This window comes from Amblyomma americanum, chromosome 6 (genome assembly GCF_052857255.1).
Source record: "Amblyomma americanum isolate KBUSLIRL-KWMA chromosome 6, ASM5285725v1, whole genome shotgun sequence".
Taxonomy (NCBI): domain Eukaryota; kingdom Metazoa; phylum Arthropoda; class Arachnida; order Ixodida; family Ixodidae; genus Amblyomma; species Amblyomma americanum.
In genome coordinates, this window is record NC_135502.1 from 110791573 (window position 1) to 110804836 (window position 13264).

A 13264-nucleotide genomic window follows, 5' to 3' on the forward strand; every position below is an offset into this window, starting at 1 on the left:
TTGATAGCTTTAGTTTACGTGGGCTTCCTTTTCCAGTATCTTCAACGCCAACTGCCACTGCTGTCTTCAATTAGTGTACTTTCGGATGCCGATTTGTACCATGACAGTCAGACATGGCTCACGTGCCAATCTATATAGGTTGCGAACATGGGTATGCGAGAACAAGGTTGCAGTACAATACACACCACTGCCACCATCGGTGTTTGTACTTTTTGAGGGTATTTTAAGGGGCCATGAACATTGAGACTCGCTACAAAAAAAGATATGATATGTATGCCTGTCTTATGCATGGGATGCAGCCGCAGTCTTCGCCGAAACAAACTGCACTGAGCATAATTTAGGGCTAGCATGAAGGGACCATGACTGCATATATACATACAAAGAAACATTTGGAAGGGGCATTTAAGCTCCGCCTTAATGGTATCATGTGATAGCGCAGTGGGTTAATTTTCATATACGAAGAATTGGTCATTCTATAGCTTACATTCACAGATCTGTGGAAGCTCTCGTACCACGTGCAGCGGTCAAGTGATGCGCAATTGCCCTTCGATGGCAGGTGCTGCCACTGGTTGGCCTTGTCCGACACAGGTTGCTCTTCCCGAGAGACCAATCATTAACTGCCACCTGCCACGGTGGGCAGTTTGCTCACAATCCGGTGGGCAGGTTGTGATGACGCTGCAAGGTCACGTGGCCAAGATGACCCAACTACCTCCTAGATTGCTTCTCTGGGGATTTTTCGTCAATTTTCCGCTCACGGTCAATGACGCCGGTGACGGGGATGCCGGATTTCCTGGGGCACGAGCCCCTTAACGATGTCGTGTTAAAAAGAATTGCATCCAAGTTCGACACCTCACGAGTAGAGCAGAAACATCTTACCAGATACCCGTGCCAACATAGTGATGCGCGAGATGGAACCAGGGGGCTGGCAGTTGGGATGAATCATGGGAAGGGGGCTACATTCTTCAGAAAAGGCAGGAGAGAGGGATGGAAGGGTTCTGCGGGAGAAAGCCTCGTTTTGAAAATTTTGTGTGCAGGTCCACTCCAGTGCATCTTCCACTCCAGTGTAAAGTTGCGGGACGCAGAATAGTTGCTTGCAGATAATGCACGCAAAGAAATTCACTTCACGCCACTGCCAGGAGAAATTCAGGCAATGTTCCGGCTGGGTGAAGAAAAAATACTCTCTATGAGGCAAATATTACATTACACAATGGAAACATACCCTAATCGACAGAAGCGGTAACCTCAGTGGTTGGTTGGATCGACTGTTAGCATGCTTTTGAAAGGCTGGACTGGCTCAGCCGCAACCTCGTGTAACGTAAATGGTAATGAAAGTTCACTTAAGCTTCCTGTCGATGCCTGCAGCTTCTTACATGCCCAGCCAAATTGTGTATCTGTGCACAATGCCGAAAGTTTCTAGCCCAGCACAAGAAGCTGATAAACAAGTGTCTAAGAAAAAAAAATTGTAAATATGTAAGGCTTGCAACACACAAAAACGTGACTGATTTAGCAGAAGCTGAACCACTGAATACGGCGGAACATTCGACCGAATTGCTGAGATGAAAATGGGAGTCTGGAGAAACGGCGAAGAAAAAATTAGTCATTGCTTAGTCATTTATTTACGCTCCATGCTGGCCTTGCTAGTTCAACTTTCGAGGAGGCGTGTAAGTTACCGAGAAATGCACACGCAGTACTGCAGCTGGAGCCCCTAGATATGTGAACCAGCGCACACAGCATGGTGCGATTGCCTTCGGTTTCCAGCGCGTTCGAAACAATCTTCCATTTTATTTTTTAATTCACATTTTCTACGACACTTTGCACCCGTAGATTAGTTCTTTCTAGCAAGCACTGAAAGGTTAACATTGACTATGCTTCCACTACCACGTGAAGTCGTAAACGACAACACGCTCATGATCATTGCTTGTCAAAATGAAGACAGAAAAAATAATATTCAGACATCAGTATATGAGTTAAGGAGATCAGAATCGGGCGTAATTAGGCGGCAGTATACCGGCCTCGCGAACGCAGCTCCGTAGTTCCTGAATGCTGCCTCCACTGACATGAGATATTTCTGCCGCACTAATTTGTCTAACCGATGCACACGTGAACATCTATTAAACCCGACCCACAAGCAACGAGGTCCCATTCACAGACTGAAAGGAAGGCACAAACTCCGGATTTGATGCCACATGACGAGGGTTGTACGCCGCGCTTAATTGTCTTATAGTCAACGGCAGTTCCGTATCGGATGTTCGCACAAGAGTTCCCTGCACGGCCAGCCAGTATCGAAGGTTCGCAGAAAATCGGAATGGAGAATAGCGCGTCGTTCGAGAACCACCGATCGCGAAACGCCTCAAAGCGGCAGCAGTATATGATGACAGGGAGCGTTTCTTCAAGGCCGGACAGAATCACCGCCAACTCACACCACGTGCGAATAACATATATCCTCTAAAGCAATGGTATAGTTACAAAATGACAACGCCTCCAGCTTCTCTGATAAGTACAGAGTTTCTCAATATTGCCTGCAGCGAAAGCAGGCAGCGCTGCTCGTCAACCACCATGGAGCGGCACAGCAAGCACGGGAAGGTGAGATGTAGTATTTGGCTTGGCTATTGTTGGGCAAAAGATGTGGATTTAGCCTGAAAAATATTGCCACGTGCCTAGCACCGCGCGGCCTCGGCGCTTAGCCTTAACGACGATGAAGCGGCGGTTAGCTGGAGAGTTCAGATTCCTTAGCAAGAGCATCTCTCAGCGGCCCAATTGTTGCTGTCCTGCTATCATGTGCATATACAACTGCGGTGAGGTTTCGCAGCTACACAATATTTCAGGAATTTCATGCCTCGGCTCTTACATCATCTCCCGAATATCAGCATCTTCTGCATCCTTGGAGTAGCAAAGACTGGCGCTCACGCAGACTAGAGGTCTCTTTCACGCGCTTGCGTTGCCGGGTTCCCCTTCTAAATTTCTACCTTCCCAGATCTGGCCTGGCAGCTTCCCCACTGTGCCCTTTTTGTGCCGAACCTGAGACAATAGATCACTTCCTGCTGTTCTGCCGCCGCTTTTCTCATTTGAGGAAGAGTATTTTGCAGATTCCATTTCATCAACTGGGCTTGCCTGTGTCTTCCGCGGTTGTTCTTTCCATTGGCGCTTCTTTGCTTGGACGAAGAGACAGGAGTGTGCGCTCTGCTGTGCAAAATTTTCTTCAAGAAACGCAGCTACTCCCATTCTAATTTCTTTTTCCCGCCCTCAATCAGTACGACATTGCAACATTACAGGCATTGTGTACTATTATGCACATTAAGCAATTGTCCCGTCTTTGATCTCCAGGTTAACTGGACCCCTTTCCTTCCCTTTTCCAATCTCTCAGACTACATACTATTACCACTCCTTTTCCCGTCAAAAATTTCCTGTATCCAGTAATTAACCGCCTGTGTCTTGGCCACTCCCCCGTAGTGGGTATGTGCCAGCAACGTCTGAGGCCTTCCTTCCTTCCTTCCTTCTTCGCGCTCGGGCTATACCTGGCTCTCATCCCTTTTCTGTTCATGGGGAACAATTCAACGGTGTTGCGCTAACACGTGCTTTTCCTTTTTATTACCTGAGTTCAGGTGAACAGCCACCCTATTCTTGGCCGATCCCCCAGTGTGGGTATGTTCCATCTTTTAATAGGCTAACAACAACAACAACCTGGCTCGGAGATTGAATTGACTGACGTCATTCTTGGGTTCATCCCTACGCCTACCTGCACGGCTCTCCTTGGGTCGTGACAATATTGCTGCTCTCGTAGCAGACCTAGAAGGAATGCTGCTGGAGTTTCCATACCGGCCTAACAATTATGTCAAAATTTACTGCGGAAGTGATAAGCGCGATATTGAAATGAATTCACCTGTGCGCAGAGGGGACCACCGCGTTTTCGGTCCAACACTACCCAAGCCAAATAACAAAGTCTTCTCGGCATTCCCGCGACAAATGATGTGCTGCATAAGAAACTGGCGCGGGCGGCGGCACAAACTTTCCCTCTAGGTAAAACGGAAAAGTTCTATGTTGATAAGAACCACCGTGGATATTCACTGGCTGAAATATGTTTATTATCGCTGAAAAAACAAATGGGACATCAAAAAGATACCCCGACGGGACACACGTGTGTTTTTTAGCGTTAGTAACCATGTTTTAGCCAGGGAATGAAAAGTAAAAACTAGCAAAGATTTTTTTTTTTCTTTACCGTGGATATGTGTCAGAAAGCAAGGCAGTTGTGTATCGTCTGTTTTGTTTTGTAGCTGTGCTTTTCGTGCAATAATTCGCCAGCTCTAGTGCGATAGTGTTCCCTACACGAAAAGGAGCAACCAGAGGTGCTGTAAGGCACCGACATCTCCTAACATGCCCGTGTAAATAGACGAAGCCAGTTTAAAGCTGCTTCGAGGTACGTATGCGAAATCTGCTTTTTATCAGGTAATTCGTATCTCCTACATTATTTAAAATTCCTCGCTTCAATTTCACCTTATGCGGAAGGGTTGATGACCAGGTTTCCTTTAAATACAGCAAAGTTACGCTTTAAACTTATCGGGACCATTGTGTTTGCATTAAGAAATAGAAAGCCCGTGGCAGGCACTTATTTCGTTCCAAAAGACGCGCGAAAGATCACGTAGGATCATAAACGTAGAAAGCACGTAAACACATTCAGGTTCGGAGCCCGTTACGCTGGGAGGTGATCTTGTATTGGCTCCTTGAGGCACAAGAATAAGGCAGACATGGAAATGCAGATACGGGCAGAAAGAAATAAAAGAGCGACCGAGGCAAGGCGGTTCCGCGAAGACTGCTGAACAAACAGGCCGCCGACTGAAAGCGCGGCTGACGCGGAAGCGGCGGCGTTCCTCGGCGCATATCGGCGCGGTGTGGGGCAGAGGAGGAGTGTTTATGCCGGCGTCGTCTGAACGAGCGCAGCGGCTATGAAGGGAAGAGGGGCGGAACACGCCGTTTACTTAGCGAGGATTTCTGCGGCGAACGCCCCGCTGAGCTCAGGAATGGGTACCAAATGCTCGACGGCCGAGAGACGCGCCGTGACGGGCGGCGAAGTATGCATCTAGCGAACTGCCAGTTCGATCCCGCCGATGTAGTACGTGTACGAGGTCGTCGAAGGATGCGTATATTCTCAAGCGGGCGAAAATCTCCAAAACTCGTCGTTTTGCCGATGGCAACATTTGTCTCATCTCCCAAGAACAGTTTGCGCCGCTTCCATGACAGGAACTGGCACAACTCTTTAGTCTTATTTAAACTCCTAACTTCTTGTTCTAAAACTTTAAATTTTGGATAGCTACTTACGTCTCTCAATAAGGGAATCGTCGTCATAATCGAGGCCGTTTGACCATACCGCAACTAAATTTCAAAAAGAAGGCTTTCGGGGTAAGAGAGAGTCGTTGCCGTCTTGGGTCGTAATTGAAAACACACTGTCCAGGCGCGCAAAAAGACGTTTCCTTTGGCATTTTTCAGCCTTAATGGTCGCATGAGTCAAGCTGCAAAGGCTGTGGATGGCGTGCTATCTTTGTCCATATTATCCTGTGGGGCCAGTGTGTCTACGCATTTAAGAAGGATGGGGAAGAGTGAGATTGCACCCGGCATTCTTTCTTCGTCACCACTGGCGAAGGCCTTAAGTACGGCAGTTTCTTTGTTTCCTTTCTGGACTAGTTACAGGCGCAGACAGATGGTTATTGGTAGCCATGACGAGGAATTCGGGACAACACTAGGTGAGTGTCGCTAAGACTAGCGGCCTGTGATGTTCGGTTTTCTATCCACTCGGTCATTCTGTTTATTTCTTACGTCAAGGTGGAAGTCTGCACGTCCGTAATTTTTTTTAATGTTCCAAGTCATGCGCCACATGATGGCATCCAAGGGAGCCAGAAGGGCTATTTCGGAGTTCCTTGAAATCTGACCGCATATATACGGACAGTGGTGTCATCAATCGTTCATCTTAAAACCTGTCCAAAGACGCAACTCAAGAAGAGAGATGAAAACCAGACAGAGGCAGGAGAGCGTCGTCAGCCCAGCTGAGGTATTCTCACTGTCACTGTCATCGTCATCATTACCATCTTGGTAACATTAAACGCAGGACAATGATCTCTTCCACCCTATGCTATTCTACCGCACTTGTCCCACTCCAGCGGCTGTAATTCTAGCACAGCAATGTTCTTATATCCACCTCTCCACCTGACAATCGACTGCTCCCGACTACGTCTTCTTTCCTTCCGATTTTAAAAGCACAGCGGAAGGCACGAGGTGCGAGGCACACCCGTGTCACCCTTTGGGCCTCGGGCTCTGCTTTCACAACGAAATACCAACTAACCCATCAGTGAAGAAAGCCTGGCGAGTTGGTATATACTCATGATTCAGTGTACAGCGCAGCGAACACGAACAGAAGGGAGAATAGGCAAGAGAGACGCCTGTCTTGTCTGTTCTCCATTCTGTCCGTGTTTGCTGCGCTATTGTGAATCATGGATTGTCCGTCAGCTCGCTCTTGGCCTTCTTTCCCATGGAATTCACTCCGTTACCCTGGCAGACCGTCGTTTATCTGTACGCCGTATTACAGACCCAAACCAGGTCTATTTATCCCCCTTAGTACGTTCGGGGTGCGGTTAACTCAAGTTTGTCCTCCAAACCGCGTTGCTTCTTTTTTTCTCTGCATAGCTTTCACGGCCATGTTCCTTTGCATAACATGCTGCGCTGTCCTGAATGTATTTTCAAGCCGTTTGTGTAGCCTCCACGCATCAGCTCATGGGGGAGTACTGGCAGGCGGCAATTGCTGCAGTTGGACACAAATCAAGAACGAAGCGGCTTTTCCCCTGCAAAGGACCTCCTTCCAGCCAATGGCGTCGACTGATTCTCATGACCCTGGTAGCGTGACAATGCAGGGAGCGGCGTGACAGTGCAGGGAGCGGACCAGCCCGTTTCATCTGCCACTCCCTGCATTGTCACGCTAGCAGGGTCATGAAAATCGGCCTACGCCATTGGCTGGAAACGTGGCCTTTGAAGGGGAAAAGCCGCTTCGTTCATGAGTCGTATCCGACTGTACACACTCTTCTCCTGAGGGATGTCGATAAGCTGGTGTTTAAAGCTTGAGAGATGTAAATCCGGTGCCAGTGTGCGGCACAGTGTTCTGGCAACCTTCTCAATGTTAATGATGCATGATGCAAAGTTCACCAAGCGGATTTCTAGTTTACCAAAGTTGGCCAAACTTTAACGGTAGGGCTCTCGCTGTAGAAGGCTCGTAAATGCTAATAACTGAGCGTCATTTGTGTGGACACGAAATAGGCTCATATATATTATTCGAATAAAAAACTGCGCGCTGTCACGTTAAGCTCGCTCGAAGCGTGCGGACAGCCGTGTTATCTGTGAGAACGAAGAGTTGCGCAGATGCCTGCCGGCAGATTTTCGGATGCGGCAGGAAGGAAGCAGCCGATCGCAAAACCTCGCAAAATGCAAACCGTGCGTTGCCGTAGCTTTGCAGCGAAAGCTGTTATTTGACTTAGGCATATAGCTCTGCATTTTATGCGCAATCTACACAGCGTCAGCCCTAAAACCTTATTTACTTACTTAGGCATGGAATTTCATATAAAACAATTTAACACCTCCCGCGGTTGACAAATAGTGAAGTGGAGAGCGAGAAATGCCTTTATCCACGTTTGGGGGAGGAAAGAGAAAGAGAGGGTGGGAGGCCACGGGTGGCCAGATCAGATTTCGCTGATTCACATATGAGCACGGCTAGGATTTCTCTGCGTGATGTTCGAGCCAGTTCATAATAATGCTGATACATAGTAGCGCGGGTCTATGGGGGTGTACAGTGGTCTGCGCACGCGGTGTAGATCATTATGAAGTACATAGCCATTACATAAGGCAGAAGCTATTATAGTTTATGGATAGGTGAATGGTTGGTCATTACCTACCACACGGAATCTTTGTGCTGTACAAACAGGCCTCCACCCCAACCCCAACCCCCCACCCCCCGCACACACTTCCCTCCACGGACGTACTAAGTTCTGGAAGGGTGAAGAGGATAAAAGTTCCTCCCAACTTAGAGATTTAAAGGAACTCTGAGGGAAAAAAATTGCTGCGGTTTAACTACTACTCAACCTGGTTGGAGAGCGAAAACTGTGGTGCATTGGGCAAGTAGACGCAGCTTGGCGTCTGTAACGTTGAGTGCGTTCCGCACACTGGACAAGCAGCGCGCCCACCCTGCCACCCTGGCAGGTAGCAGTCAAATTAATGGTTGATCTCGAGAAGTTCGTCCCCCAGTGAACGCTGCGGCCTTTTCTACCGCCCTCAACCGGTGAATCGAAAGGCCAACTGATGCAATATTATAGGGGACCACATATGGTAAGGCCTATAGCTACACTTAACCTCTGGCTCACTTGAAGGTCAACCGGCAACGCACGGCGAAATCGGTTTTACCTAGCGTAGTGAAGCTTACACTTTCTAAACTAAAGCTGGCCTGCGCTATCAGGTTATCGCATTCTTAAGACAGAAACGCTATCTGCACAGAAAGCGGAGGTCTTATAAGCTGCAAAAATAAAAACAAAATGACGTACGATTCAGCACGGTTTAGCAAAATTCGAATTAGGCGTGCTCGCACTTCCGTTTCGGCTGGAGGCTCGGTTGACGGCGATGACGTAGTGGTCGAATGCCGCGGCCACCGACGCTGATCTGTTCGCGCCGCCGCGGGTTCGTAACCCACTGGTGGCCATGGAGCGTTTTGCCATAAAGTATTTCGCACAGTTGGCCTAAAGCCTGACGGCAGACAAACATCAGAAAAATCTGAGATTGGAGGATTTTAGTGGTAGCGCGCTATGAACAAAATACGGGTGTCGCCATCAAAGGCCTATTTCGCAAGTAAAGCATGGTGCGTCCATAGTGTTCTAGCGCGAAAGCAGTGTTTATGACGTACCAACCCCGAGCAAGAATCGTCGTGCTTGAAACAGCCCAGTTCGTCGCACTTTTGCAAGAAGCATCTCTTGTCTTGTGTTGTGTGCCTTGTCTTGGTCGCGAGATGTTGCTCGGAAAGAGCATCATGGGTCGCACAGTCCCCACCGGTGGCTGTGACAGCAACAGCCATCTGCCAGTGCAGTGGCGCATCGCTTAACCGCTGCGCCACCGCGCTGGTAGTGGTACGGGAACCCACCACCATCTATGAATGTTGAGTAGACATTGACCAATTCTACATATATGGGCTTTAACCCAATAACACCCTTAAGGCTGTGCTTAAGTGTCCCCTTCTTTCGTTCGTGTACTCGCTTTAATCTGCATTAAATTTCCACAACTTCTTGTGCGGATCCCAGAGGCTGCGCTACACTGCCATCACTACTAGACTGTGATCACGGAGTTCTTTTCCGTGTAGATGTCACGAGTTTCAATCGGGTGGCGGGAAAATTTTTAACTACCATTCTCTATGAAAGGAATCCTTTGTTTTGCTGTCGGACAAACATCAATATTCCTAAAGAGAACAGTGCATAGAAAAAGAAAAATTGGAAGGAAATGTCTTCACAGCCCCGTTAAAGGATCGACAATACAAAAGGAGTCACACTGCATGACCCGAAGCAAACTCCTTGGGCTGTGTATTTTTGACAAAGGTTGTACTTTATGCGCTCGCATAAACCATGCTACATCCAGCTGTTAGTTAACCACCGCTTTGCCGTCGTCACTTTTTGTTCTTTAACTCATATTCCGAAATCCCCCCACCTAAGTACTACATCTTACGCTGCCGTCCACACTTGTTTCTAGTGGTTCCTGGAACTTGGCGCCACAGGAAAGTATCAAAGCTGTTTATAGACGCCCATGAAAACGCTGACGTCATGATACGGCTCACAAAGCGTGAAAAATCTCTTCGCGCCGCTGTTTTCTGGGTGGCAGTAAACGTTAGTACCGCTGTGGAAGCAAGACTCGCTTTCAGGCCAACGAACTCATTGTCTCATTGTCACGTGTAGACTTAACGACAAGGGAGCACCACTGCAGCGGCTCTGAATTCTGTCGGGTAGGCATTAAAGGGTGTGCTGTTCGTAGAGACGTGAATAATTCAGTTGAACCAAACAAGCATATAACATATGTTAAGCTTCAGGAACGTTAATGTTCAAGTACCCAGCCTGTATAGTGGAGCTCGCGAGAATTACCCCAGACTAAAAACGAAGTCTGTGTAGAGCGGGCAATGATACCAGCAGCTAAGCCAAAGAAAGCAAAGCTGGCATTGTGAGCATACGAAATATATGGCCTGGCGATTGACTTTCATTGATGTGATATTTTCTTTTTTTCGACTGTATGTTAGGAAAACGATAGTGCTAACGCACGAGTTGCTTAGAAATGTACAAGTTCTTCTGAGCACCGCTCATATGGCTAAGCGTGAATCACAGGGTAGCACTGCAACTTAGAAAATTAGACAAATCATACTCAGCCGCTCTAGAGAAAACCGAAAATGTTGTACAAGCAAAACGGCAACTGCAAGTATTAAATCGAGCTGCGCCAATCCCACAGGACAAATCGTCCACGGCAGCAAAAGACTTAACATGCATGTTTGCAAATGCGGACAAGGACGACAAGGAAGATCACACACCAGGGCTTTCTCACTTTCTGATTTTATTAAGAATGTTACATCACATACAGGATGAAAAGGAAAAAATAAAAAAGAAAAAGCCGAGTAAGAAACTAAAGTGATAGGATATTAGCAGAAAGCAGGCAAAAAAGAACAGACACCCAAACTCATATTTCCAAGGATGATCACTTCATCGTTGATGCAAGGTAAGCCATCTCCTTTTTGATCAAAGGTATTGAAGGCTTGCTTACACAGCTGTTACCACCTTTGATAATATAGTAGGCTTCGATGATTTCCCTCGCGGGCTCTTCTGTGCTTTGCGAAGCACAACATTTCGATCAAAAAGATATGCTTGATAAAGTAAGAAACCAGCGCACGAGGGAAATCATCGAAGCCTACCATATCATCAAACGTGGCGACAGCTGTGTAAGTGGGACATTTATAGCTTGCACTAAAAAGAAGATTGCTTGCCTTTAATCAGCGATGAAGCAATCATCTTTGCAAGCATGTGTTTGGGTGTCCTCTTTCTTCTTTTTGTCACCTGGGCAATGCTTTAAAGGGGGCTAGTTGGCAGTTCATAATGACAAAGGGGTGTGCTAACATAGGAAAAAGGATATATTATTTCAGAAAAACTACTGAGCCAAAAATTCCGCTCAGCTTTTTTGCTGATTTATTTTTGTGTTTCTGGTGTTATCTGCTGTCCGTGGTTAGGTGCGTATAAAAAGTGCGCCCCGTCTAAAAGAAACTCACTTGAAAGTCTGCGCTTGTCTCTGACTGTGTCTCGTGTTGTATACTCTTTATGTTGTCGTATCACTTCATCTATTTTACTCTGTTTTTTATTTCTGTTCTTTTCTCGTTTTCACCCTGTATATGCTGTAACCTTCTTAACAAAATAAGTCGTGAGACAGCGCTCGCGTGTGTGACCTTGCTCTTCATCCTTGCCGTTTGTAGCGCTGTTTTTGCCAAACGTACGTCTGCTCCAACTCGCCCAATTCATCATCCTCGCACTCATATCCCGCCAAAACTATATAACGCTCTGTAGAAACTGAAACTGTTTTTAAGACTGCACTAACCTATGTGGGATAGATTCTTTATAAGCCGCACTAGGGAGTGTTTACGCCCTAAGAATTCTTTTTTTAAGACCTAAAAGTGGCAGGTTAACTGCGGACGAACTCACACCCTGCATTGCAATCAGTCGAAGTGTTATTGTCAATTTTCTGCTCGCGCAGTACTTTTTGTGTAATTGCGCAAATATGCCCTTTGCCCCAGGAGAGTCATAAGTGCATATGCAGTCCTGTGTCGGCTCTAAATGCAAATAATTCCCGGTGCTGGGGCCTATGCGTCGATAATTCTTTAATATATTATGAGATCAACACTTAAACACTGCACTGCTTGTTATTACTTAAGATATTGATTTTGTTGTGTTTGATATTACTGTTGCTTTTTAACCATGTATAAACTATTTTTTTTCTTTTTCTTTGTCGTTTCCATGTATTCAATATGTTTTCTTGTATTGATTTTTCGATGTGTATGACTTGATATTGAAATTTCGAACCACATACTGAAATTTCAAGTGGTGTCTCTCCCGTATTCTGCAATGTACACTGACTGAAACTCACGCTGCCCTACCTTGTTGTGGTCTCTTGGGCTCAGTCAAGCTGCCTCGAGCAGCTTTTTTCCCCAAGAGCTGCTTCCATGTGTATGGTAAAATAAAGGAATTGAATTGAATATCCTTGTTTCTGGTGGTCAGCTGTGGTGGTAATCCTTCTGCTGTGGTGGAGATTCCTTGCCGTCCGAAGTCCGCAGCAAACTACCAAGAAGTGGTCTACCACAGCTACTGTAGCGGGAACGTGCTACTTACGTTATCTATAGGAAGAGGTTATTTGATTTTGCGTAATGGTGTACACGCAGGCTCGAGAACAGTACCTCTATTTAGGTCATAATTAAAGCCAAACATTGTGAATAGCACTCGAGACGCTTTTGCTGTTCGTTCTGCCTGCTGACTGACCGCCGTCTACACGTAAATCGACAGCCAGCAGAAGGCAACAGAAGAGTTGATTGAACCTCATCTCTCAAATTTCGTTCTGCCTGCTAACAAAACAATTTTTCAAAATATATTTTACACTAACGAATACTTAACCTCAGGCGGCAGCTACACGGAAGCATAATTTTTTTTTGTCACATGCTTCGATGTGGCTTGCTCACCTTTACTTCTGCTCTAGCATCTAGGCAATACAACGTTGGGCAATACCGGTAGAAGCGTATGATAAATAGACCTATTTTGATCAAACTTATAAGTGCTAACCTTCGGTGGGTAAGGCGCAGAACTAATATAGACCTGTTCGTCGATAGCTGCTGTTGTAGCTGGACTTCGGCCGGGGCATGATTGTATCCATTTTTACCGGCTGGTCATGTCCAACGCTGGGTTTCGTAGCAACCGCCTCCAGCAGCCGAGACGGGCGCCGAAAACCCAAGGTCACGTGACGTCACTCATGACACCACGTGGTACGTGACGTGTCAGGTGGCTCGTGTCGGGACACTTTATGTAATCCGTGTCATGCGTGCGTGGAGTCGTCCGTCACTAGATTGGGGATCGCTGCCCCAGCGCTGAATGTCAAAGAAACAGCTCTGGCTGGAATAACAGAACAAGCGACTACAATGAGAACAAGTGCATGTCAGCCCTAACACGAGGAGCTTCCGCAC